The 24697-nt window shown below is 38.6% G+C and overlaps 1 protein-coding gene across 1 annotated transcript in view; it reads left to right on the top strand.

Moving 5' to 3' along the window:
• Positions 1 to 11304: 11304 nt before the first annotated feature.
• The window catches only part of LOC102199645 (E3 ubiquitin-protein ligase Midline-1), a 92426-nt gene continuing 79033 nt past the window's right edge, over positions 11305 to 24697 (top strand). The window contains exon 1 of the mRNA XM_005730970.2: positions 11305 to 11529. The gene's annotated coding sequence lies outside the window, so the exon portion shown is untranslated. The remainder of the gene's footprint in view (positions 11530 to 24697) is intronic.

Below are 24697 nucleotides of genomic sequence, written 5' to 3' on the forward strand. Positions count from 1 at the left end.
ATGCTCAAAGGTCTTTATGTGTCCTCTGAGTCCTTCACTTACTGCTGTAATATCAGGATTTAGTTGAGAAAAGCAAAGTCTTTGGCGAAACCGCAGCACAGCTCCAATTTTCATGTGAAAGCAAGCGTCTAAGACATGCACACGAGTTTCAAAACAGCAGCTCATGGCAAACAAACACAGCAAGGGCTGATGGGAGCGACATTGCCAATGCTTTCAGCTCTGCCCGGCGCGCTCTCCTATATAGTGGCCTTTAAACCCTCCGGGCCCGTAAGTGTAAAGGCATGCTTTTTCCAGGTCAGCATGCTTGTTTGCTTCTCACAGCTGAGTCTCGTGGCCTGCTGTTAGCACAGCATATATAGGATAATTAAAGGCGAGCCAAGGGGTCGAGGGAGTCAGCAAGAAGAAGCTGGCATGGAAGATGTTTCGACGAAGACATGCTCACCCCTTCCCCCCGACTGCACATGTTCTAATGCCCCCAGGCATTGCCAGAGGTCATGACGGCTTAGGGAGGCGGCATGTGCATATCCAGTAATATGGCCAGTAGAAAAAGCCACAGAAGACTGGGCACGCAGAGGCAGAATGGAAATGCCAGCTTCTGTTGTGGAGTTGCATTACATTGGTGGGAAGGAAAAATGAGGAGAGAGAGGAGCGATGCCAAAAACAGACAGGACATGGAGAGGTCGGGACACAATATAACCCCTGTTTCCATGCAGCTGAGGATTCCCTCAATCATATCTAGTCCATCTGCTTGGCGTAATTGGCAACAGTCAGTGCAAACTCACACAGTCATGAATCCTGTGAATGACATGGCCAACACATATCGACCAAAGTTAGTTCACAGATTTGGGAAAATACCATGACCACAACACAACCAAGCCAAAGGGTTAGCTTGATTATTTTAGCCAGTTATTTAGGGATTTGGTGCCCATTGTAAACTGGGATAAGTTCCAGTCTTTCATAACCTGAGAAGAGAAAGCAGATGAAAATAAACAGCCTATTGAATGACTCTGTACTTCACCATTTCAATCCACTGAAAGTAGAAGTACACAGCTAATTCTATTTTTAAAGCTTCACCTTCTGCATGTTGGCCATGACCTTAATGGGTTTTTTTAATGTGTTTTTTTATGTGGAAGTGATCAAATTTAGATAGAGTGTGGAGTGCAAAGTTAGCAGCTAATGCTAGCAAGTGTGTTTAACAAAAGCATTTATTAAATTCTATTATTTCCTTTATATCAGTAGGAGACCATAGTATTAACTTACCCTTGAGCAATGTATTCCAAACAATGCCTACTATATGCGGCAATTAATTTTTTGGCATTTTTAAGAAAATTCTATTGTTGTTGTTTTTACTTTTGGAACCTAACACCATTTTACTGGTAAACTAGCGTCACCACTCTTATTTTAAAAGTTTGTTTACTGCTAACTAACATGGGCTACCTTTGACAGCTGCCAAGATTTCAGAGGGTGTTATTTCCCCCAGTACTGAATGGTAAACAGTTGGAAGTATAAAAGTGCTTCTTACTACTAATAAGTCTCATTCATTTGATCACACACACAATCATACAAGTGCAGTTTTCTATATACAAGTGGCTTGTCTAACAGACTGAAGAAGCCATAATGACAGAATGAAACCTGTGACTCCAGCTCTTACTGCGGTTTAATTTTTTTCTGCAGTTCATTTTAGACACATCACTACACAACTAGTTATTGCCATGACCATGTCAATAATTCTAAAAGATATAAAAATGTAATATAGCAGTGTGCAAAAGTTTCAAATCCCGAATGCCTGGAAAGTGTCTGATTGGGAATTTCTTCATTTTTCAGCATGACAATGATCCCAAAACCACTGCTTGGATATAGAAACACACAATGTAACACCAGCAGCCCTGGCTTGGCAGTTGTAGAAGCCCTGTTTTTACCTTATATGCTATATTTACATCTATGTTTGTACATGTTTCAATAAATTGCTGCTTATATTGCCCATTTTTCTAACAAAATATACAGAAATAATGGGTGGCTCTAGCCTTTTGCACAGTACTGTGATACAAATATTTTTTAATGTTAAGATTTTATGTAATGCAGTGAGTACTTATACACTAAAGTTACCAAAAATATTCAATTGATTCTGCTTAGAAAAGCCTCCAAATTGTGATATCATAAAAAAGGAAATAAAGCTTTCAGCATGGAAAAAAAAAAGAAAGCGTAGCCAGATTGTACTTTTACACGCAAATAGGTCATGAATGTTTTGTACATGGGCTAGAAGCAACCCAGTCTCTTAAATATCATCAAATTTGACTCATTTGTCCTTTAATATGATAATATGCTTACAGTGATTCCTCCCTCCAGACATTGCACTGTCTGCACTTTCTATCTTCCCTCAGCTATCATACCCTTTGACTCCTCTGATTCCTCTGCGTTATATAAGGAAAGTTCTCGTGGGACTGAGCGAGGAAGTGGGTAGTTGTTGTTGATTATGGACCCATCTGCCTGGTAGAGCATATTATGTAAAACATCCCTGTCTTTGTTCTGACAATTCTACAGGAAAAATGTGTTAACAAATATTTAATTTCCACTTAGACTTCCCTTTGTTGAAACGAGCAACCCCCCTCCTGAGTACGATGCTCTGATGGCTCTCCAGTCAGCCATGCTCTCAATCCCCAAATAGGAAAACAAACCTTGTTGTCACTGTTTCAGTCAAGACATTATGTGGAATATTTGTGAAATGACTCAGAGAGTACAGTATGGCTTAGAACCCTGCATCTATGTATGCAGCAACAGTAAATAATTGGTATAATTTCATCATGCCCTGAAGGGAAAAAGAGGAATGTATGTCCTGTTTATTTGACTTTGTTATGCTGACAGAATTGTTTGCTTTTGCTGTAAGGAATTATAGAATTGTAGAAAATAAAATCTATTCACATTTTTTGATGCTGTAAGTTTACACTTAATCATCCACAGGTCCAAATAACTGGCAAATTACTCCAAGATTAAGCAGATGAAAAAACAGAAGGTTTTTCCTGGTAAAAGGGAGTTTTTCCTTCCCGCTGTTGCCAAGTGCATGCTCAAAAGGGGTCCTTTGATTGATTGTTTGGGTGTTCTCTCTATTGTTGCCGGGTCTTCATCTTACAATATAAAGAAAAACTGAGTTGAATTGAATCCCAAAACCAGTTTAAAAACAGAACAAACAGGAAATAAAACATCTCAGTGTATGGTGGCCAGCTTGATTCCCCCCCCCGTAAATGTGAGCAACTTTTTGATGACACCACAAAAGGCTGTCTCACTTCTGAGATAAAGATGGAGCAGTGACCTGTTACCAACACTGTCGCTTTCTAATGCCAGCAATGTACCTTTGTGTGTGTGTGTGCCATTTCTGCTGTACAGATGGGCTAAGTGGGTCAACAGATGGTGCACGTGTGTTAGTGACTCCCTTCTGGTATTGAACTGACCTCCTGGCTGCATAGACTGAGCGGAAGGAAAGCTCCTCACGCCAATTTATAAGCAGCCCTGACCTGTTTGTTTCACATCCAGCCCATATACGGCACACATCTGGATGTACATGTGTCACTGAAACTGAAGTAAATTCCTCACATCAGCTCACTTTGGAACATATTGATCCAATTAATTATCCTCTTTGATGTGCTGTGGAGGTTATAAGCCAAGCTACAGCTGGATGAAGGTGGGCTAGTAACTTTAGGCAGCCGAGGACTGAGCTGTAAAACTTGAGTAACTTGAAATTAGCACCTAACACATTATAATTAAACTTCAGTTACATTGCAGGGTCCTTTCAAGCTTCCCCTCACCTCGTAGCTGGCGGCACCCAGTGTGATGATGCTTCTGTTCCAACTGTTTTTATAACTCATTTCCACACTAGGTCAACTAAATCTGGCAACACATATTTTTTCTTCTTCCAGGTGCATATAAAACATTGGGCACAGTTTCTGGCTCATGTGTCCTAATAGGATGCACATAAAGCAGCATTGCAGAACAATATAAAAATAGTTTTATATTGCATAAACATTTTGGAAGGACCAGTGCCACCCGGTGCCCCCCTCCGGACACACCCTTGTATGCTTCCAGCAATGCAATACAGTGAATGCCATTTTGGTACTTTCGTATTTTTCTGGTGTGTGTGTGTGTGTGTGTGTGTGGGGGGGGGGTTGTATCATACTGTATCATACTGGTATCAGCAAGGGGAATTATATATCATGTTCTTTCTGTTTCAGCACTAATACTAGCTCACATACATTTATTTGATCAGTACTTTTCACACTGTATGTGTAGGCTCTTTAAGCAGCTCCTCACTAATCTGGTCTCCATTCAGGTTTTTGGTAGGCGCTGCATCCCAGAAACTCCTTTTCTGCTTTTTTTTAATTTCATTAATTTTTAGAGAGATTTAGCCCTGCAACAGACTGACAACTGGTCCAAGGAGTGGCTCCAACCCTCCCATGACCCTGATTTTGAGCAACGGAAGAAAATAGATCCATGGAGATCGATGGCAAAGATCAAGATGCGATTTAGTGATTGCTGGCATCTTTTGGCTCTAACAGTATTGAATTAAGCTAAACGTGATGCTTGAAGATCCTGAGCTGGTGATATATTATCTATTAAATGGCTTTTTAGAGCCAAATCTATGTTTCTACTTTACGGAATCATTCCAGCTTAATGCATTTCATTTTAATGAGGTGTGTTTAAGTTGTATTTCATCACTTTCACTGAATGCAGAGAGAAGCCTTTGGGGCAGCAGGCTGACCAAATAGAGTGTCTCAGGAGTGAGGGTTAAAACCTTGGAAATGAAGTAACATTTCTGCATTTGCCCCCATCTCAAAATCAAAATGTATTTTATATTAAAATGTTTTTTGGTTAAATCAGTGAAAAAAGTCAAGCTTTGGGTATTTTTGTAACATAAAACAGGCAACTAAAAATCCCCTATTATTTAATCATCAACAATTTTGGTGTTAAGAAGCTGTAAGCCACTTGTATGAGTTTTGAAACTTAAATGCCTGAACTATGGCGCTATTATTAGACTGTAAAAAAATAAATAATACATCATAGTTACAAGATGTTAATAATATTAAACCGTTAGGCTTCCGTGTTCACCATGAAGACATTGAATGCCCGATTTGTCTACTATAGCTAACCTGGTTAAGCAGGCGGTCCATGTACTGAAGGTCAGTTTCTTTGTGTTTTTCCCACATTAATGTCTGCTCTTTGCACTGTCTTATAAAATACAGGCTGCATGTATTTCCCCCCTACTACTTCTAACCTTATCTAACAAACAGAGGCTTTAAAGTAGAACTGGGTGGGTCAATCCAAATATTGACAGTATGGATACCATCATTGGTATTGTTATTGGGATGATACTAGCTTGATAGGATCGATATTTTGTTTTAAGTTAGGTTTATAGGCCACTTTATTATATATTTTTAGAAAATGTAAAGCTATACCTCAAGCATGTGCTATGAAAAATAACTGAACCTTTTTGTGTTGACTGTCACATTTCTTTTATTTATTTAGAAGTTGACCCAAAGTGCTTTAGAGACAGACACATTTACATTCCAGGTCAGTTTTGTTGTTATTAACTAATTATTATGGCAATTAAAAATCTGTGACTTAGTGGGCATTAAAATGTGTTCAGAATGTGCAAATTGATGATGATTCATCTCACAGTGATCTCCCCAACATAAGCTGCCTTTATAGACTGAAAATATCAGAATCAGCATTGACAATACTGGCCCTGTATTTACCTGATATAGAGTTGATACCAGAATTTGCAGTATCACACAGCACTACTAAAAAGTACAACATCTGGCTGTTGAATGGTCGGCTAACATTTTTGTTGAAGTGATGAAAAGTAAGACAAAACAGTTCTTTCATAATTTGTTCCACTGCAGAAAAGAAAGGATGAAAGCACTAAAAAAAGTGCCAGAGTGTGGAACATATTATCAGTGAACTTTAAGCTCAGGGGAAACATTAATACAGCTGCACCACATCCAAACACAACAGCTAAACAGCTTTGAAATGTATTTGAATCTCACGGGAGCCCTACAGTGTCTATTATTCCCTCAATGATCGGTACTGTAACGTTGTTTAAAGTGCACCAAAATAGCTTTGCAAAGAAATGTGCAGCAAGAGAGTTGTTCTATTAAGATACATACACACACACACACACACACACACACACAACAAAACACTGCTGCTCGTATTATGAGTAAGGTAATACACATAAAAATTAAAGAACATCTCTTGAGTGGAAGATTATCCTTCCACTTGCCTCGCAAGATAGAGCATCGCAAAATTATCTCCCTACGTGTCCATGAGACATAAGAGAGAGAAGATACAGACATAAAAATCTGCTTCACGTCCTCGGTAATCTTTATGGAGCATGAAATAGTCACTCAAAAGCATATTATTAATGTTCATGTTAATCTGTTGTTGTTTTTTCATAATACTGAAACAGACGAGTCTGTCATCATCTGCAGGACTTACACTCCCTTGTGGAGCTTGACTTAGCTGCTGATCATGTTATTAAGGGCCACTGGAAGAGCTTAGGTCATTTAAATCCTACCCACTGTCAGATGGGAGAGTTCAAATGACTGTCTTTACTCAATGCATGGGTAAAATTAATCTCTATAATTTCGCCATATGCCATTCCAGAGACATTTTTTTTCTGAGTGTATAATGACTGTAAGAAACTGTGTTTTCTTTCATAATACTGCCCCGGTGTACACCCATACTGAGCCTTCAGCTCGATGTTTAAACCTTACATTTCTTGTCATCACAAACATGTTATTGAGTGTGTGCCAGAAAAGCCAAAGAGTGGAGTGTTTTGAAGTTTTGACAGTTTTTAGCTTCAGATGTGTTGGGGTTTGGATTTGGGTTCATCTGTTGTCACTGCCTTTGCTGTGGCTACCAAAATAATCCAGACACTAAGTGAAGCTGAGGTGGTATAAACAACACAGCTGAGTGTGATAGCCTCAGACACCTGTCAGTCATGCAAACATGGCCAGAAACCCTTTCAGAACAACTGCTATTTTATAATCCGACTCAGGAAACCCCCCCAAAAACAAACATTAAATTTCATTCATTTTCAAAGATCCTTCAAATATTATGGCTTCATTTATTTTGTCGTCTTACTTTGGATAAAGCCTTGGACAAAAACCTACAAAATTACATACAACAAATTGCTGCAAAATGCATGAAATGTTGCACGTGGTATATCGTTCTTTTGAATCCTGTAAATGTTGATGTTGATATGAATGTTAACTAGAAAGATACTGTATTATTTTTCTAGCTAATATTAAGTATTAGCTTAATATTACCTAGATATTACGCCCTTTTACTTGTTTCTTTTTTGCCTATTTGTCACACTTGTTTCAGATCATCAAACAAATGTAAATATTTGACAAAGATAATATAAGGAAATAAAAAATACAGTTTTAAAATGATGATTTAATTTCTTAATGTAAAAAGTTATCCAAACCTAACTCGCCCTGTGTGCCTGCTACATCTAATTGGTTTTGACACATTTGGCCACAAAAACTGTAATCAAGCATTTGACTAAGTAGCAAAGAGTCTTTCATACTGCAGTGGAGGAAATTTGGGCCACTCTTCTTTGCAGAATTGTTTTGATTCATCCACGTTGGAGGCTTTTTGCGTTTGAACAGCCTGTTTAAGGTAATGCATCTTATTTAGATTTAAGTCCAGACTTCATTTTCTTTGTTTTTTGAGCTGTTTAGAGGTGGTATGTTTCAGATCATTGTCCTGCTGCATAACCTAAATGTGCTTGAGCTTCAGGAAATGAACTAATGGCCTTTGAAATGAATGGGTCAATTAATCATGACAAGTTGTCTAGGTCTTGAAGCAGCAAAGCAGTCCCAGAACATAACACTACCACCACCGTGTTTGACTGTTGGTATATATTTTTTAAATGAAATGCTGTGTTAGTTTGACTCAAACCATCCAAAAAGTTTTTTGTCTTTTCAGTCCACAATATTTTCCCAATAGTGTTGTGTAGCAAGATGTTTTTGTCAAATTTAAGATAAGTATTTGTGTTTATTTTGCTTTGTTCCTCGTCAGTTTACATCTCTTTAGTGATTTAGGCAATTTCTTGATTCAGCAGGCTGAGGTGTAGCTAGTAAAATCAAACTTCCTAAAAGTGGGGCTAATCAGGGTGGGCAGTTACCTGTTCAAATAGACCAAAGTAGTTTTAGAAAGGCTTCTCTTAAAAAATTAAATCATAATTTAAAAATGAGATTTTGTATTTACTCAGGTTATCTTTGTCTAATATATAAATTTGATGATCTGAAACATTTAACTGTGAAAATTATACATAAAAAAACCCAAACAAACTAAGAAATCATGATTAAGTAAAGCTATACTTTACAGCTTATAATCTATACTAAACAGCACTGTAATATTTTTACAGTTCTCTGTAGGAATTCAATTCAATTCAATTCAATTTTATTTATATAGCGCCAAATCACAACATAAGTCGCCTCAAGGCGCTTCATAGATACAGAGAAAAAAAAACAACAATCATATGACCCCCTATGAGCAAGCACTTTGGAAACAGTGGGAAGGAAAAACTCCCTTTTAACAGGAAGAAACCTCCGGCAGAACGCGGCCATCTGCTGCCACCGGTTGGGGTGAGAGAAGGAAGACAGGATAAAAGACATGCATGTTCTAATCGCTCTAATAGGAGATTATGGTCGACAGTATCGAATGCTGCACTAAGGTCTAGCAGGACAAGCACAGAGATGAGTCCACTATCAGAGGCCATAAGAAGATCATTTGTAACCTTCACTAAAGCTGTTTTTGTGCTGTGATGAGCTCTGAAACCTGACTGAAACTCTTCAAATAAACCATTCCTCTGCAGATGATCTGTTAGCTGTTTGACAACTACTCTTTCAAGGATTTTTGATATGAAAGGAAGGTTGGAGATTGGCCTATAATTAGCTAAGACTGCTGGGTCTAGGAACACTGTAAAATAACAGCTTTCTGTTGTTAGATGTCATGGCCACCTTGTTCACCTGATCTGAACCCCATTGAGAACCTGTGGTCCATCGTCAAATGTGAGATTTACAAGGAGGGAAAACAGTACACCTCTCTGAACAGTGTCTGGGAGGCTGTGGTTGCTGCTGCACGCAATGTTGATGGTGAACAGATCAAAACACTGACAGAATCCATGGATGGCAGGCTTTTGAGTGTCCTTGCATAGAAAGGTGGCTATATTGGTCGCTGATTTGGTTTTGTTTTGTTTTTGAATGTCAGAAATGTATATTTGTGAATGTGGAGATGTTATATTGGTTTCATGGGTAAAAATAAATAATTGAAATGGGTATATATTTGTTTTTTGTTAAGTTGCCTAATAATTATGCACAGTAATAGTCACCTGCACACACAGATATCCCCCTAAAATAGCTAAAACTAAAAACAAACTAAAAACTACTTCCAAAAACATTCAGCTTTGATATTAATGAGTTTTTTGGGTTCATTGAGAACATGGTTGTTGTTCAATAATACAATTATTCCTGAAAAATACAACTTGCCTAATAATTCTGCACTCCCTGTAGTGACATGCAAAGCTAAAAACAAACAAATATGGATAACTTTGTTTGCTAATCTTAACAAAAGTATTATTAACAAAGGTCATTACTATAACATACATACAAGGTACAAACTCCTTGGCTACAAAATGAAGCCAAAGTTGTACACAGGGTTAATTTTAGTTGGGTTTTTTTGGCTACTCATCATTGTAAGTGATTTGATATTACCAGACCTCAACTCAGCCAACAGGACTCCACCCTGAGATTGTTCTCTCCATGGTGTTTGTGACTTTTGGATTCACCTGATAAATATCATGCTTCGTACTTCCACTTTAGTGAGTTAAACTCTTGAATGTTGTCATGGGTCACCTAGCATGAATAACTACATGTGTGCTGCACCCACTGTTAATTCACCTTGCTAACCAAGCTTACTGGCATTAGCTGATAGCTTAGCACTTGCTCATTAAAGTAGGGTCACTTCTGGCATAATGCAAATAGCCAAAATAACAATGTTGAGTTTAAAAAAATGCAAAGTTCAAAATCTGTTAATGAGTTTATGGAGGCTACGCCCTTCCATTATTCAGTCTGTGACAGATTCCAAGACCCAGCGCATTTTTTACCATTTATTTCAACCGTCTTATTTTTTAGTGTATACATGATAATATAATGAAAAATGGCTTACTTTGCATCCAAAATTCCATACTATGCATTATATACTCAATATCCATATCCAATTTAACACAGCTTTGACTGAAGATCTGCAGTTAAAAAATGACATGTTACAATCAATGATACAGAGAGTTGTGCTGCCAGTAAGAGGTGTGTTTCCATGGTAACCCAACTTCATTTGAAATGAGCCGAGTGCTGATAAACAAAGTAGAATAAAAGTAGAATATGCCTGCAAATGTAAGTGGAAGCCATTTATTTGAAGGCAATTAGAATGAAACTACTGAAGCTGGATTTAAAAACATATTAATGGATTAGAACAATACCATACCTGGATCCTGTTGTCATGATCCTGTCCTTCCTATTAAAATTAAATTCATCAAAGACTTTTTTCTCTGACAGGGGTACACATCAAATTTTAAAACTAGCAATCAACCAACTGTTGATATTACTTTTAAAGACTCCAGTGCTCATAGTTTATCTGTATTTTTTCAGTTGCAAAACAACTGCTGATCCTGCTGCGCTCTGCTGTCGTTCCCCCGGGTGGAAACTGTTAAAAGTTGAAAGCAACTCAAAGCTGTAGAAAACTGCAAACAGTTCTAAAAATTGAAGCAGTTTGCATCATCTCTTTAAAGAGGATGAAAAAAAAAGTGCAGTATGATCAGAAACAGAGTTGTAGGGGAAACTGGACACATGCCACTTAAAGAGATTTATCTGCATTTTCCAGAGGACATGCAGGTTTTAAAAAATAAATAAATAAAATCTTATGTTTAGGGCAAGCTTCCAGGAAAGGTGTGATAGAAGGGCCAAGATGCTGGATATCATCTCCTGCCTCTCCATCCATCTGCTGCGGATCAGACCCACAGAAGGCAGCCAGAAAGCTCAATGTTCCACGTAATGGAAGCATGAGTTTCCCAACCGCTGGACAAAGCACTTGCTGCGCTGATTTCCTCAGCTCGCTTCACGCTTGCCTGAGCCTGAACACATGTGGAACCCGAAGGCACGGGTTGGTGGTGGGGGTGGGGGGGCAAAACTGAACGGGAGGAGGAGAGGAGGGGAGATGCAAGAAAAGATCCAAAGTGTTTTGATTTGCGTCTATGCCGCGGTGTGTGGATGCATCAATCTGTCTCCTCTCTTTCTCACATTTTTTTCCCATCTCTCTAACTCACTGTCTCTCCTCCCCCCCACCACTACCAACACCACCCTCACTTTCTCTCCATCTCTCTCTCTTCAAGGTTACTCACTATTGTTGTCTCAGGCTGGAATCACTGCCCGCTTCTCTTCTTTTCTGTCGGACGACCATGTGAGGCTCTTGAACGTAAGTGCCTCTTTTGTTGCTTAATTCACTTTCTCCAGGACCAATCCTTTAGAGGCAATAGGTTTAGGGTCTTTTTCTCTCTTTCTTTCTTTCTTTTTTTTTTTTTTTTTTTTTACCTCATAGCACATTCACAATAGGATGTCATACATCAGAGGGGTGGAGTGGGTCAAAATGGGGTGGGGGGCGGAGGTGGGGTGGTGGTGTTGGGGGCTTGATTCCTCCATGTGGTCTAAGCGTGGCAGTTGAATGCACGTGCATGCTGATGTTATTGTTTTAAAATGGCATTTTTGATTTTTTTGGTTCCACTTTGGTTTGTGCCTGTTTGAGTAGCTTTGTATTGCCTGTGAACTTGACATGCTTTAGTGTAGCACTGATTTACTGCGAGTATTGCACTTATTTAGACAAGAATAAAAGGCAAGTATGAGAACACAAAAAAACCAAACTTAATAAAAATGTACCTGTTACAGAATTATTTGAATAAAAGATAACTGCTAATTAGGGATTTAAGTGGATTATTAACTTGTGTAATCCTATACAATAAAAAAATTTGATGAAAGTTGATAAAGACCATATTTTATTATTAGCTTATTAGCTGTACCCTGCATTTACCCAAAGAGGCCTTTGTTTATGTCATAATATCAGCCAATTTAGTCCCTTTTCTCCATGTATAAGAGCCAGTGGACAAATTGCTTGTTTGGACTCAATTATAATGGAAAACAATGTTCCACATTTAAACTGGATACCCTGTATGTATTATAATGCTAAATCTCCTGCTAGTCATTGTAATAGGCTTAGTTTGTAGGCTTCGTTAGTCTCTCTTGGACTCTGGGTATTACAAGTTAAAATGCAGCTTCTGCTTTTGTTAAAAAAAAAAAAAGGCCATCAGAGTACATATAGCACCGAATGAATGAAAGTCTTTGCTTTTCAAGGAATTATTTAGATAGACAAGTCAAGCCAATGGGTCTTCTAGGCGCTAAATGTTGCTAATGCTAAATAATGTAAGCCATGATTGCAATGCAAAAGCAGTTATGTGTTCTATTGTGCTTGAACAGTTAGTTCCTTGGAATGAGTCACTGCGAACCTTTCTTCAAGCAGATTCTTCTGTAATGCGTTCTCCCACCCCGATGTGCATCACACGTAGTCACCCTTCTGCAAAGATTAAAAAGTACAGTTCAACTTGAAACTGATAAGTAGTTCAGCTTCCCTCAGGTCTGCATAAATTTGTGTAGACTTCAGCATTAAACAGCCTCTGATGTGTCACCGCAATGCAATGTGTCTGTAGGAAGGTGCAACAGAAAATTGATAATGAATAATACAAACAGTGCCCATACACAGCTATGAATTATAGACAGCTTTGCTAAGCTGAATGCTAAACACAGAAAACTGTAGTGAATGTGTGTTTACCTATGCTAATCTTTTGGTTGTATTTGTTATTGCCTGGTTTAGGCATTGGGGCTGAGTTGTTGGCACTGGGGTTAGGGTTAGGGTTTGAGGGTATGACTGCCTTTTTTTTAAAGACCGGCATACAAACACACAGAGATGTTAACATTAAATAATGATGTAAAATGTATTCAGTTAGTAGGATTTCTCTGTGGGCGATTGAGCAAAGTGTATCTATAGTTTACTACATTGCGAGATAAATGGAATCTGTTTTAACTGTGGTCCAAAAACGACATTAGCAATTCAGTTATATTCTCAAGAATTATGTCTTTTGGGTGTTTTACATAATCTAAACATCTTCTGAGCTATAGTAGTAAACTGAAAGGCTGAAACCTTTCTTATAGACATTCTTTGACAATCACAAACATTAGAATTGCTGAGATGATTCCCCACAAGAGCAGCTATACTCTCTGTTCTTGAAGAATTGCATATTTTATTCAGTCAGAAGGCTCCAATGCTGCTCATCTTCTGTAGATGAGATTTTTGTGAGTTCTGCTAGTGTATTGACCTTTTACTTCAAGAAGGATGAAATGTGTCATTGTTCATTTCTAACTGAGCCAACAGCGTTCTGTGGCTATTACTGCTTTGGTTGTGGAAGTAGTTGTATTTCATAACATTCCTACTATCTCCCTCCCCCATTATAGATGCCATGCACTCAATTCCCTTATCAGTGCTGACATGGGGAGAGGGAGGTGCTGGTGAATGCAGCAGGATGTGACAGTTGCATACCTGGAGCTAGTAGCGCTGAAGTAAAATGAGGTGAAACCGTATGAGTTAGGTTTGGATACGTGACACAAACCTGGAGCAAACGTGTGACTTTCCTGGCTTGTCACAGTGAAGTGTACAAGTATTGGGAGAAAACCCAAGATGGCAAGTGAGTGAATTAAAAAGTAGAGGCATTTGCGTTTTTGCTATAGGTAAAATGAAACCAAAGATGAAAAAGTGCAGTTCTTCATTTGGACACTTCCGGGTAATTCTGAAAGTGTAAGAGGTCTCTCCATATTGCTAATTTCCACCTTCATGACAACTGGACTAGTAGTGAAATTTTTTTATTAGTCACCCATTTCGATTAAGGCTGAAAGTTTAAATTAGTATTGATTGGTGTCTTTGTGTTTTGACTGACAAGTAAATGCCAAAGCTTGTGAATTTAGCTAGTAGCTAATGTTGCACCTCCCCTAATTTGAATCACTGAACTAAACCATGCTTTTGGTATCAATGCCTTTTAGAACATTGTTTATGAAATTATGCAGTAAGGGATATGACTTTCTGTAAAACACAGCTGTGAGTGGTGAGTGGTGAATGAACCCCTAGAATTCTGTTTCTCTAAGACTTTAGTCACACAGACTTAGAGGCCAGCTAGCGAGCATCTAGCAAGAACCAGTGAGAGAATAATGAGAGAATAAAGTGTATTCTTTGACTGGTTGCGAGTGGTTACTACAGATTCTGGCAGCTGCTGTGAAACTGAGCGCTAAAGGCCTGTTCAAACAGTGCTTATAATAATAATAATAATAAATTTTATTTATGAGCGCCTTTCAAGTCACCCAAGGACGCTTTACAATAGGATAAAACACTTAGTAAAACAATAGCAGAATAAGAACAATAAAATAAAAGCACAAGATAAAATGAACAAACAGTGGATTCACAGTGAATATGCAGATTTGAACAGATGAGTTTTGAGTTGGGATTTAAACTGGGGGAGAGAACCAATATTTCTTATTTCAGGGGGCAGAGAGTTCCACAGCCTGGGAGCAGAGCAGCTGAAAGCTCTGCTTCCCATGGTGGTGAGGTGGAAGGAAGGTACAGTAAGCTGGATAGAAGAAGAAGAGGCCTATCAGATACCCATTGGTAAATTCTGGGTAATAGGGAAGAATGTGTTCTGTAGTTGGTTTCTAGAGATTGCTGGCAGTCGCTAGCATGGAATTGATGTCAAAGAGTTATGCAATGCTACACCAAAAGCCTCCATGCAATTGCACTGGTTAAAAATATTGAAATAATTTGGCTGTAGTTTATGTTGCACTCTTTCAAGTTTTGCAAGTGCTTGGAGTGTAAAGTTTGTATTTGCAGATATACAAACTGTGGGCAAGAACAGTAAACTGCTAGCAGCCAATTTCTCTTTGCAACGAATTTCAGTCAGCATCAGCCAGTAACCACTCACAGCCTGTCAGGGAATATACATTTGTGTCCCATGATTTGTCCAGTGCTTGCAATCAAAACCTTATAGCGTTACCTGATAACTTTCCTGGTTGCTAACCTTTCTACACGTTTCATTTTGGGCTGCAAAACACACACACAAAAAATCAATGCAAAAGAACACAAAACAATATGAGACCAGTCACAATGCTAAAGTTGAGGTTTAAAATCTTGAATCTATGAACCAATGGGTGATATTTGACTCTTGTATATATGTTTTCTGGAGGTTGTAACAGTCTGTTAATGCTAGCTATTCATTATTGCTATATTCCGCTACAGTTTCTGGTTTTTCTGTCAGAAACAGATTTTTTTTTTTTACTATGAAAATATAAAATAAACAATTGAATATTACTTTAATGTGGCATGAAACTCTCTAAAATATTTCTCCTTTTGAAGTTTAATTTTGACACACTCTTTGCCATATTTGGAACCCAGCAGGGTCTCATGCTAGAAGGCCTTGGCATCAGCGACTGCCAGTGTGTCCAATCTTTTCATGCCCAGCCAAACCCCCCACATTCCAGCTATAAAATCCCATCCATCTTGGCATTCATGTTTCAGCTCCCCAACAGCAGAATACTGGCTCATAGCCACCTCCTTGTCTTACACTAAAGCTCAAGAAGATCAGTTTGAATAAAGAGAGAAGACAGAGGCTTGAGTTTGAGGAGAATTAGGAGGGAGGTTAAATGCAAGTAGAAGCTTTTTATTTGTAGTGTCCCCCTTTATTCACCCTGAGGATACGGGACAGGATGAAAGGATTGGTTTGTTCTACGGGTGACCAAACATGACACTTGAATGTTTATCTGCATAACGACAAAGCTAAGACGAGCCAAAGACACTTAGTAATGAGATGGACTGCGAATTACAGTCAAGTGTCCTGTTCTGTTCCGTCACTGTTTAACAGCTTTTGCTTGCCTGCAGCTTTGGCTGTGTTTGCTATTCTCATGTAATGGCTGGCTCAAATACAAGATGTATTGAGAGAGGATGAATCATAAAGTTTTACTATTGTTAAATAAGCTAGGAACCTTCTATAGATAGCATTATCTCTTTGAGAACATCCACAGAAAGCGACTTTAAACAATTGTTAACCTGGAAACCAGGGTTCGTATCCTGTTTGGGAACTTTATGTTTCACACTGTAATTTGCATTGATTTTATGTACCATTTAGTTTCAGTTTAACTTGTTGTTTGGTTGGGTTTAGATTTACTGCTTGGTTACATTTACTGAAAAAAGTTGAAAAAAGAGATCTTCACAAAGCATTTGTTGGATCCATCTGCAAAACAGGTAATGCTTAAAAACTGGGGTACTAGCTGTAGTCAACCACTGTCTTCTCTGTTTCACTTCATCCCATTCATGTCACTATACCAGACCTGACCACTGTGGTTCTGCTGTTGTTGTCGCTGTTGTATTTTTAATGTAATTATCAAAAAATACGGCTTGCTGTGAGATCATTTGCAGGCTTGTCTGTATGTTGCACCAGTACAGTTTATGGATGCAACAGGGTGGAAAACATGGCATCAAGTTCACAGTGAGCATATTCGTTCTAATCAGCCAGTCACACGGCAGAAACCCAGTCCATTTAAGAATGTGGACATGGTCAAGCCAACCTGCTGAAGTTCATTCCGAGTACCAGAATCGGTAAAAAGGGCGATCTGAATGACTTTGAACTTTTGGTTCATGCTGCCAAACACACTGGTCGGAGTATTTCTAAAACTACTGGGATTTTCCAGCACAGCTACATCTAGGGTTTACAGATAACAGACAAAAAAAGACAGACACATTCAGTAAAAATGACTTGTTCATGGCAGAGTTCAGAGGAGAATGGTCAGACTACTTTGAGCTAATGCATGGAAGGTAACAGTAACTCAAATAACTATTTTGTGCAACCAAGGTATGCAGAAGAGCATCTCAGGTGCTACAGTAGCAGAAGACCACACCAGGAGCCACTCCTAGCTAAGAAAATGAATTTTTAATTATGTATTTGTATATTTACTTGTGTTCTTGGCCAGTCTCTCAGGCGTAAGCTTTATTGCATAGTTCTGTGCATCACTTTGTGCTTTTTCTGCTAATAAAAACATAACAAACAGGCACCAGGTGAGAATTCAACACATGTACTGCAATATAATGCAGTCAGGCTCTCAGGTATTCTGTATTGCTTTCACATAATTACAATAGTCTTAGCTTTCCTCAAGTAACACTGTCCCTGCACCCATTCTGATATGATTTCTTGTCCATTTTGTTCGTAGTACTTGCCTGCGTCCAGACAAGACAGTCACAGTGGACAGCCTGACAAACAAAAACTCTTTCTAGAAGCAATTCTGGCTTCTTGTCAGTGATTCTGAAACATCACTGCACATTCCACAACTCCAGTTTTCAGTTCTCCTCAGGTTAAGAGCCTTGGTGTCATCCTAGACAGTTCACTTTCCTATAAATCTCACATCAATAATCTCACCCGTTCTGCCTACTTCCAGCTACGTAACATTAACAGATTGCTTCCTTCTCTTTCCACCCAGTCTACGTCCATTCTTGTACATAGTTCCCGTATTGACTACTGCAATTCTCTTCTGCATGGTCTCCCCCAAAAATCCCTCCATAAGCTTCAACTGGTTCAGAACTCTGCTGCTCGCATTATCACCAGAACCCCCTCCTACCAGCACATCACCCCTGTTCTTCAGGAACTTCAGTGGCTCCCTGTGAAATTCCGGATAATTTTCAAACTCCTTCTGCTCACCTTCAAGGCCATTCATAACCTCGCTCCTTCTTGCCTTTCTGACCTGTTAACCACCACTTGTTCTGCCCGTTCACTTCGTTCTTCTTCTTCTATCCAGCTTACTGTACCTTCCTTCCACCTCACCACCATGGGAAGCAGAGCTTTCAGCTGCTCTGCTCCCAGGCTGTGGTACTCTCTGCCCCCTGAAATAAGAAATATTGGTTCTCTCCCCCAGTTTAAATCCCAACTCAAAACTCATCTGTTCAAATCTGCATATCCACTGTGAATCCACTGTTTGTTCATTTTATCTTGTGCTTTTATTTTATTGTTCTTATTCTGCTATTGTTTTACTAGGTGTTTTATCCTATTGTAAAGTGTCCTTGGGTGACTTGAAAGGCGCTCATAAATAAAATGTATTATTATTATTATTCATCTCACAATTATGCTGAAGTATTATCAAAATAAACCATAATTTCAATGTTCACCGGGACATGAAAAGTGCATGTATGGAACCAGCAGTCCAAAAACCTCTGTGGTAGCCTTTTCCCCCTTCATTTTAAATAAAATGAGAATAAAATAAAATAAAAGAGACCATGTAAATACCAACAGAAGGTAATTCGGAGTGACTCCAGCAGTACCTGACACTGTTTGTCTTGTCTAGTTTACCAAGTCTTTGTGCTTGTGCAGTTTAGTATGCCATTGATTAGCACTGCAACACTGTGCGCATACTGCTGCCAGCATTAATTGGCTCTTTGATCAGCTGAAGCTCGGAGTCAGTGTCTGGACTACAAGTAGAAGGGGGTCGATGTGTCCTCATGGAGAATTCATAAACTTGCAGAGGGGTGCAGAAGTAGCCATTCCCCGAGCCTAAAAAGAGCAGTTGAACATTAAAGAAAAATATGGTCAGAAACAGGCAGTATTATCACTGTATCCTGATATCACATTGTGGATTTTTGTTAAAAGGTCCCCCAACTTTTAGGAGAGCCAGTATTCAACTGTAGAGTTCTGATTTGTAAGTAAAATAGTGAGAGAGCCAGTGTATATATTTCTCAGTGAAAACAAATATTTAAATATATTTAAATATTTATTTAAATTATTCATTACTCATTACTATAAATTCATTACTATGAATGAAGAATAACCCGTGGGTGGATGGAGATTACTGTCACAGTGCAATCTGAACATTGTGGTGTACCCGCCAATTCATTGTCAATACGACAACCAATAATGTAAGAATAACAAAGGATTACACTGTCCAAACACAAAACCCATTCCAGAGACTTGCGACTCAGATTTCATTTTGTTTGGTCTGCATTAGGGGAAAACCAGAATAGGAATGTGACTAGTCAACAGTATCACAGTCATGTAGGAGCCAAGCTATGTTGGAAAAATGCAGCAGAACGAAAGAAAAAGTTTGCTCTAGTTCAACATCCCTTCCCTGCACTGGAAAGGTCTCTCAAATTGTATTGTATTGGCTAATACACTGTACAATACATTAATGCATTTGTGCATCTTTACACCCTTGAAAACAAACACATTTTAACACTGTTTAAACTACCAATGCCCGCAAATTATCAGGATGGTCTTTTTTTATGTGGGGGTGTCTTTCTCTGCTGGATGCTGATGTGGGACCAGTTTGTGACACCAGTGTTCTTTGCTCCAAAAAGGAGCTGTGTCAAGTAGTACTCCCTATGCAGCCTAATTTCGTCTTTACAGGTTCATCCGTGTCACACAGTGCTGAGAATTTCTTGGATATTAATTCACCTTATTATGATTTGCATTCATTAGCATGGCATACATGAATGCAAAAAGAATTATGGTGCATGTTTTCCTGAAATAAATTCAGTGAGGTTTATAAGTAATATTTAGAACTGTATTTTAGTGGGTCCTATCGATATGTAGGGTCTTCACCTTACAATATAAAGCATCTTGAGGGTACCGTTGTTGTGATTTGGTGCCTTGCAAGTGATTAAAAAGATGCCTAGATATCAGCGTAATATTGGTATCTGCTGATATCGACCCTTTTAACTGATATTGTGATTTTGACCTGTTAGCATATAATGTTAAAATAAAGAAAATACTTTTTTTTGTTTTTTTAAGAAAATGACCTCCCTGATTCAAATATCCAAAAAAAAAAAAAAAAAAGACAAGACAATAAACAGAACAAAATAACACTTTCTATATCCCCAGAAATTGCCACTGATCTTGTGGAAATACTAGCCCGTATTTAAGCTCGTAATAGACCTTTGAGTGTTGCCTGACAGTAAGAAGGTCTTGGCTGCAACCTTTTCTCTGGGTCCTCCACCTTCCTTCCACAGTCCAGAGACATGCAGTTAGTGATTAATCGAAATTCCCCAAAGGTGTGATTTTGAATGTGAAGGCTTGTTCTGTGTGTTAGCCTCGTGACTGCTTATCCAATATACCTGTCCAAGGTGTAATTGAATATTTTAATGGTTTCCTTTTTCCTGTCCAAAGTGTACCCAGCTATTCACATAATCTCAGCTGGGATAAGCTACAGACCCCAAACCTAGTTGGACAACAATTAAAGAAAGCAGATTAATATGTAAAGTTCTCACTTTTAAAAAATTCTGTGTGACAATTAGGTGTTTTCTACCAACAATCAAGAGCCACAAACAAAAAAGTTGGCACCACCATGGGATGAAAAATTTGATGGGCCCACTTACATCAGTGGCTACTGGGAGGGGCTACCAGTGATCGCAAGACACAAACCACAACTTTTGTCAACAATCCTACATAATGATCTCCAACCAATAATGGAAACATGTCCTGGTTCTCAGGAACAAGACAATAAACAGGGATGAACAAATTCAGCTTTGAATGACTCCATTCCCCTCACCACCCAACCAATCACAACAGATGGAGCCCCTCTCTGACCCTTGTTCTGAAAGAGGTTTCTTCCTGTTAAAAGTTTTTTTTCTTGCCCCTGTTACCAAGTGCTTGCTCATGGGGATCGTCTGACCGTCGTACTTTTCTGTATTATTGTCCTTACTTTGCAATATGAACCACCTTGAGATGACTTTTGTTGTGATTTGGTGCTACAAAACTGAATTGAATTTTTGTGAGGTACTCAATCTATAAGTCGATTTGTATTAATGGGAGGTGATGCTTCTTCCAAGCAAGAGTCAAACACTTGAAAAAAACACTTTCTTTTAGCGTCACAGCTGAGAATGGATTTCTTTTGTGCAAACAGATAACATGAACTGAGATATACAAAACTGTGCATTCCAAGGGATGCAGTGCTGCTATTGGCTTATAGATTGGCATGTTTGGGTGAGTTTTTTGGATAGTGGCAACAAAACACACACACACACATAAGTAGTCCCACAGTGTCTCTCTGTAAGCTTTGGAAAAGTGCTGCGGGTGGTTTATTGATTAAACCTCTGAGGTCAGTGTGTATGTGCTGGTGTGAGTTCGTGAGATTGGCCCTGCGTGTCTGTGGCTGGCACTATTTATCTCTGCTGATGTTAGAAGAATAGAGACAAGGTGTTGGCCCAGCCTGAGGGGACAGCTCCAGCACGATAGAGAAACAAGACACGTAGAGAGGGCAGGCAACCATGTTGGAAGCAAATGTCATTCGCTTTAAGAAGCATCGTCCCCTGGGATGCACCTGCATGCGCAAACAAAAACCTCCCGTTTATCTCCCTGTCTGAATAATGCATTCGAAGTGACTTAAATAGGTGGGTCTGTCTCTGTCCAGCTTCCCCATAAACAGCTGAAAAGCAAAGGGACCAAAGTCACGTTCCTATTTTATGTGGACAGGTTTTTGGTTCATTGATTTACTTTTACAATCTAAAAAAATCCAAATATTCCTTATGTGTCTAAGCGAATCCCTCAAACACAGAACTGGAATAGGCTATAGTCTCTGATAATTCTGCAATTCCTTATCCATTAGGCAGATGATCAACTGTGATTCCCCCTTAAAGCAGCAGTAGAAGATTATATATTACTCATTTGCAAGAAAATATGTTTGGTTACTTTCCTTTTGGCAGTAGAAGGTGGGGCATAATGTGCACATATGTGTCTGCATTTCCACGAGTAATAGAGTAAATAAGTACCTGCAGCAGTTTACAATGCCTTGCTATTGCACCAATCATCATTCATCAAAAGACCGAGAGATGAAATGGCAACACAAATAAAGTAAAATCCATCTCTCTTTATTGGAACTCCATATTGTTATTGTTGCACTCTGCTGGAGCAACTTTGGAGAATTAACTGTTCAAACTCTCTCTTATTTATCTTATTCTGGCCCTCGCTGTCAACCATTGGACATGTGAAACAAGCAAACATTAGCTCCTCTCGCTTTAGGGTAACTTTCTGATTGGTTGAGCCTCAAAAAGAAGGTTTGGAGAGCAAGTGGTGTCTTTGCACCAGACAGGGAGTATTTAGAGCAGCCTGAAGGCTGAACTTTAAGCTTTAGGCTCACGAGCATCACCTCATTATTTGAACCCCCACCATCATGTCAGTTCCACTTTAATACCAATTCAAAATTTATTCACAAGCAAACACGATTAACAAATGTTGTATACTTCTCTTTAAATTTTAAAAGGCAGAACAAACTTGTGTGTTTACATTTTGATCACATATCGTGCCTTGAAGCTGTAAACATTGTCAAAAATATATTTAGGATTTATTAAAGCCCAGACGACTTAATTAATAATTCAGCCCATTAATGATCCAACTGAGAGCATCATTTATTCCATTCATAATTAATCACTGTCTCATACTGCCATGCTGCCATCACATTGTTTAAGGCCCCCCCACCTTCCTTCATACAAAATGCATGCTCTTTGATTAATGTTCCAGCTTTCGATTCCTCTCACTGACTCTATTTCATAGTCATCTGCATCCCCAGCTAGCATCTTGGATTCTTTTTATTGCCATAGAAGATGTGTACTTTTTTATGCGGTATGAGCAAAGCGAGTTGTTCCCGATGTGTGTGTGTGCGCAAATGTGTGCTCTTCCTGTCACAGGCGATGGCAGTCCCATAAATCAGAGTATTTTCTCACTGTTGGGTGGAGTATAGTACATTAACTATTGCATTACATTAACTACCACACACACATGAACACACACACACATGTAATCACAGAGCAGCATTGCACTGCAGGGTACAAGAGCAAAGGGAGGTCGGAGAGCCTGACTTTCACTTATAACTTATTCATGCTTCACGCAGTCATTCGGCACACCTGTGAAAAAGTCAATTTTTTTCACAGTGGGAATGCTCAGCTAAAGAAGCCTTTGACTTTAAAATGACAACTTGCTCCTCAATCATCTCCACATAGAATTTCCTATGACCTCTGTTAGGTCTTCAAATGATGGGAGCTGCAATTTTTTATTTATTTATTTTTAACCCAAAGTAAGGTGTGCACTTCTGTTCTCACAGTCGGTATCAGTGCTCCAGCTGGTGTGATGTCATAGTTGGCTGATTGAATCATTGGCCAGTCTGGAGAGAGTCATCTTACATGATATGCAGTTACACTTTCAATCTGTCCATCATGTTTTTATTATTTTTTTTGCAGTTTTTTTTTACTTTACTCCAAGTAGTTTTTATTCCAGTTGAGGTTTCCTAATTAATGCATCTATGAACTTTGTCTGGGTAGTTTTTGTAAAGTTGCAAATGTTTTTATAAAACTTAACAGATGCAGTTTGCAGCATTTAATGACCCTTTACAGCATACTTCATAATTTCCATCCAAGTAATACAATACTTGTTTTAAAGAATTTATAAGTAGACAATAATATAGACAGTGGTTCCATCTGAAATCACCAGTCAGTCACATGATCACATCTCATGGAAGTAGTAACCAATCAAAACCATCTGTTAGATTGATAATGTCAAACTCATTTTACATCAGGGGCCACATGCAACCCATCGTAAGTGGGCCAAACCACTGAAACCACCCTTTCTGTCACTGAGAAGATATTTAACTACACTTTTAAATTCCTGAGATATCTTAATATAAGAAAAAAGAAGTGCAGCTTTAACAGCATTTCTGAGTTTTTCCACATATCCAAGAAATGCTGCTGTGGAAAATGAAATAAATCTGTTAGCATGAATAAATAAATGTGTAAAATTACAGAAAAAAAAGTTCTGGTAGAGCCCCGTAATTACTAAACTGAACATTTTTGTTAATTGTTTTTTTATTTATCTATTTATTTTTACTGTGGACCCAGTGGGAAAATTCACAATGCAGGAACACCAGCAACACTTAAGGGAAGATGAACAACTTTAATAATTGACCAACGCGTTTCGGCTTCTTTCTTTGACAGATTTCTGTGAAAAGTAGAGCTCCATAATCTTGTGATGGCTATTCCTTTTGCAAGATGGAAAAAAGCTATCCCAATAGTTCACAGGTTGTATAATCCAATACATTTAATATTTAGTAAATGTACCTAAAGTAAATATACTCATGAAATGACTCTTTTTCGAATCATTTGCATGTTATTCCTGCAGCTGTTGATAGTTTTATTTAATTACATTGCTCAGTGCTTGATCTACAGGGTGGGCCATTTATATGGATACACCGTAATAAAATGGGAGTGGTTGGTGATATTAAAGTCCTGTTTATGGCACATTAGTATATGTGAGGGGGCAAACTCCTCAAGATGGGTGGTGACCATGGTGGCCATTTAGAAGTCGGCCATCTTGGATATACGGTGGCCCCTAGAGACAAAGCACGTACAAACTCCAAAACACTTACAAAATCCAAAACACATGCAAGCTCCAAAACACTTACAAAATAAAAAACACATGCAAAAGACAAAACACGTACAAAATACAAAAAACATGCAAAATACAAAACACGTACAA

The sequence above is a fragment of the Pundamilia nyererei genome, unplaced genomic scaffold (assembly GCF_000239375.1).
Source record: "Pundamilia nyererei isolate P.nyererei 1_Seehausen unplaced genomic scaffold, PunNye1.0 scaffold00040, whole genome shotgun sequence".
NCBI classification, from domain to species: domain Eukaryota; kingdom Metazoa; phylum Chordata; class Actinopteri; order Cichliformes; family Cichlidae; genus Pundamilia; species Pundamilia nyererei.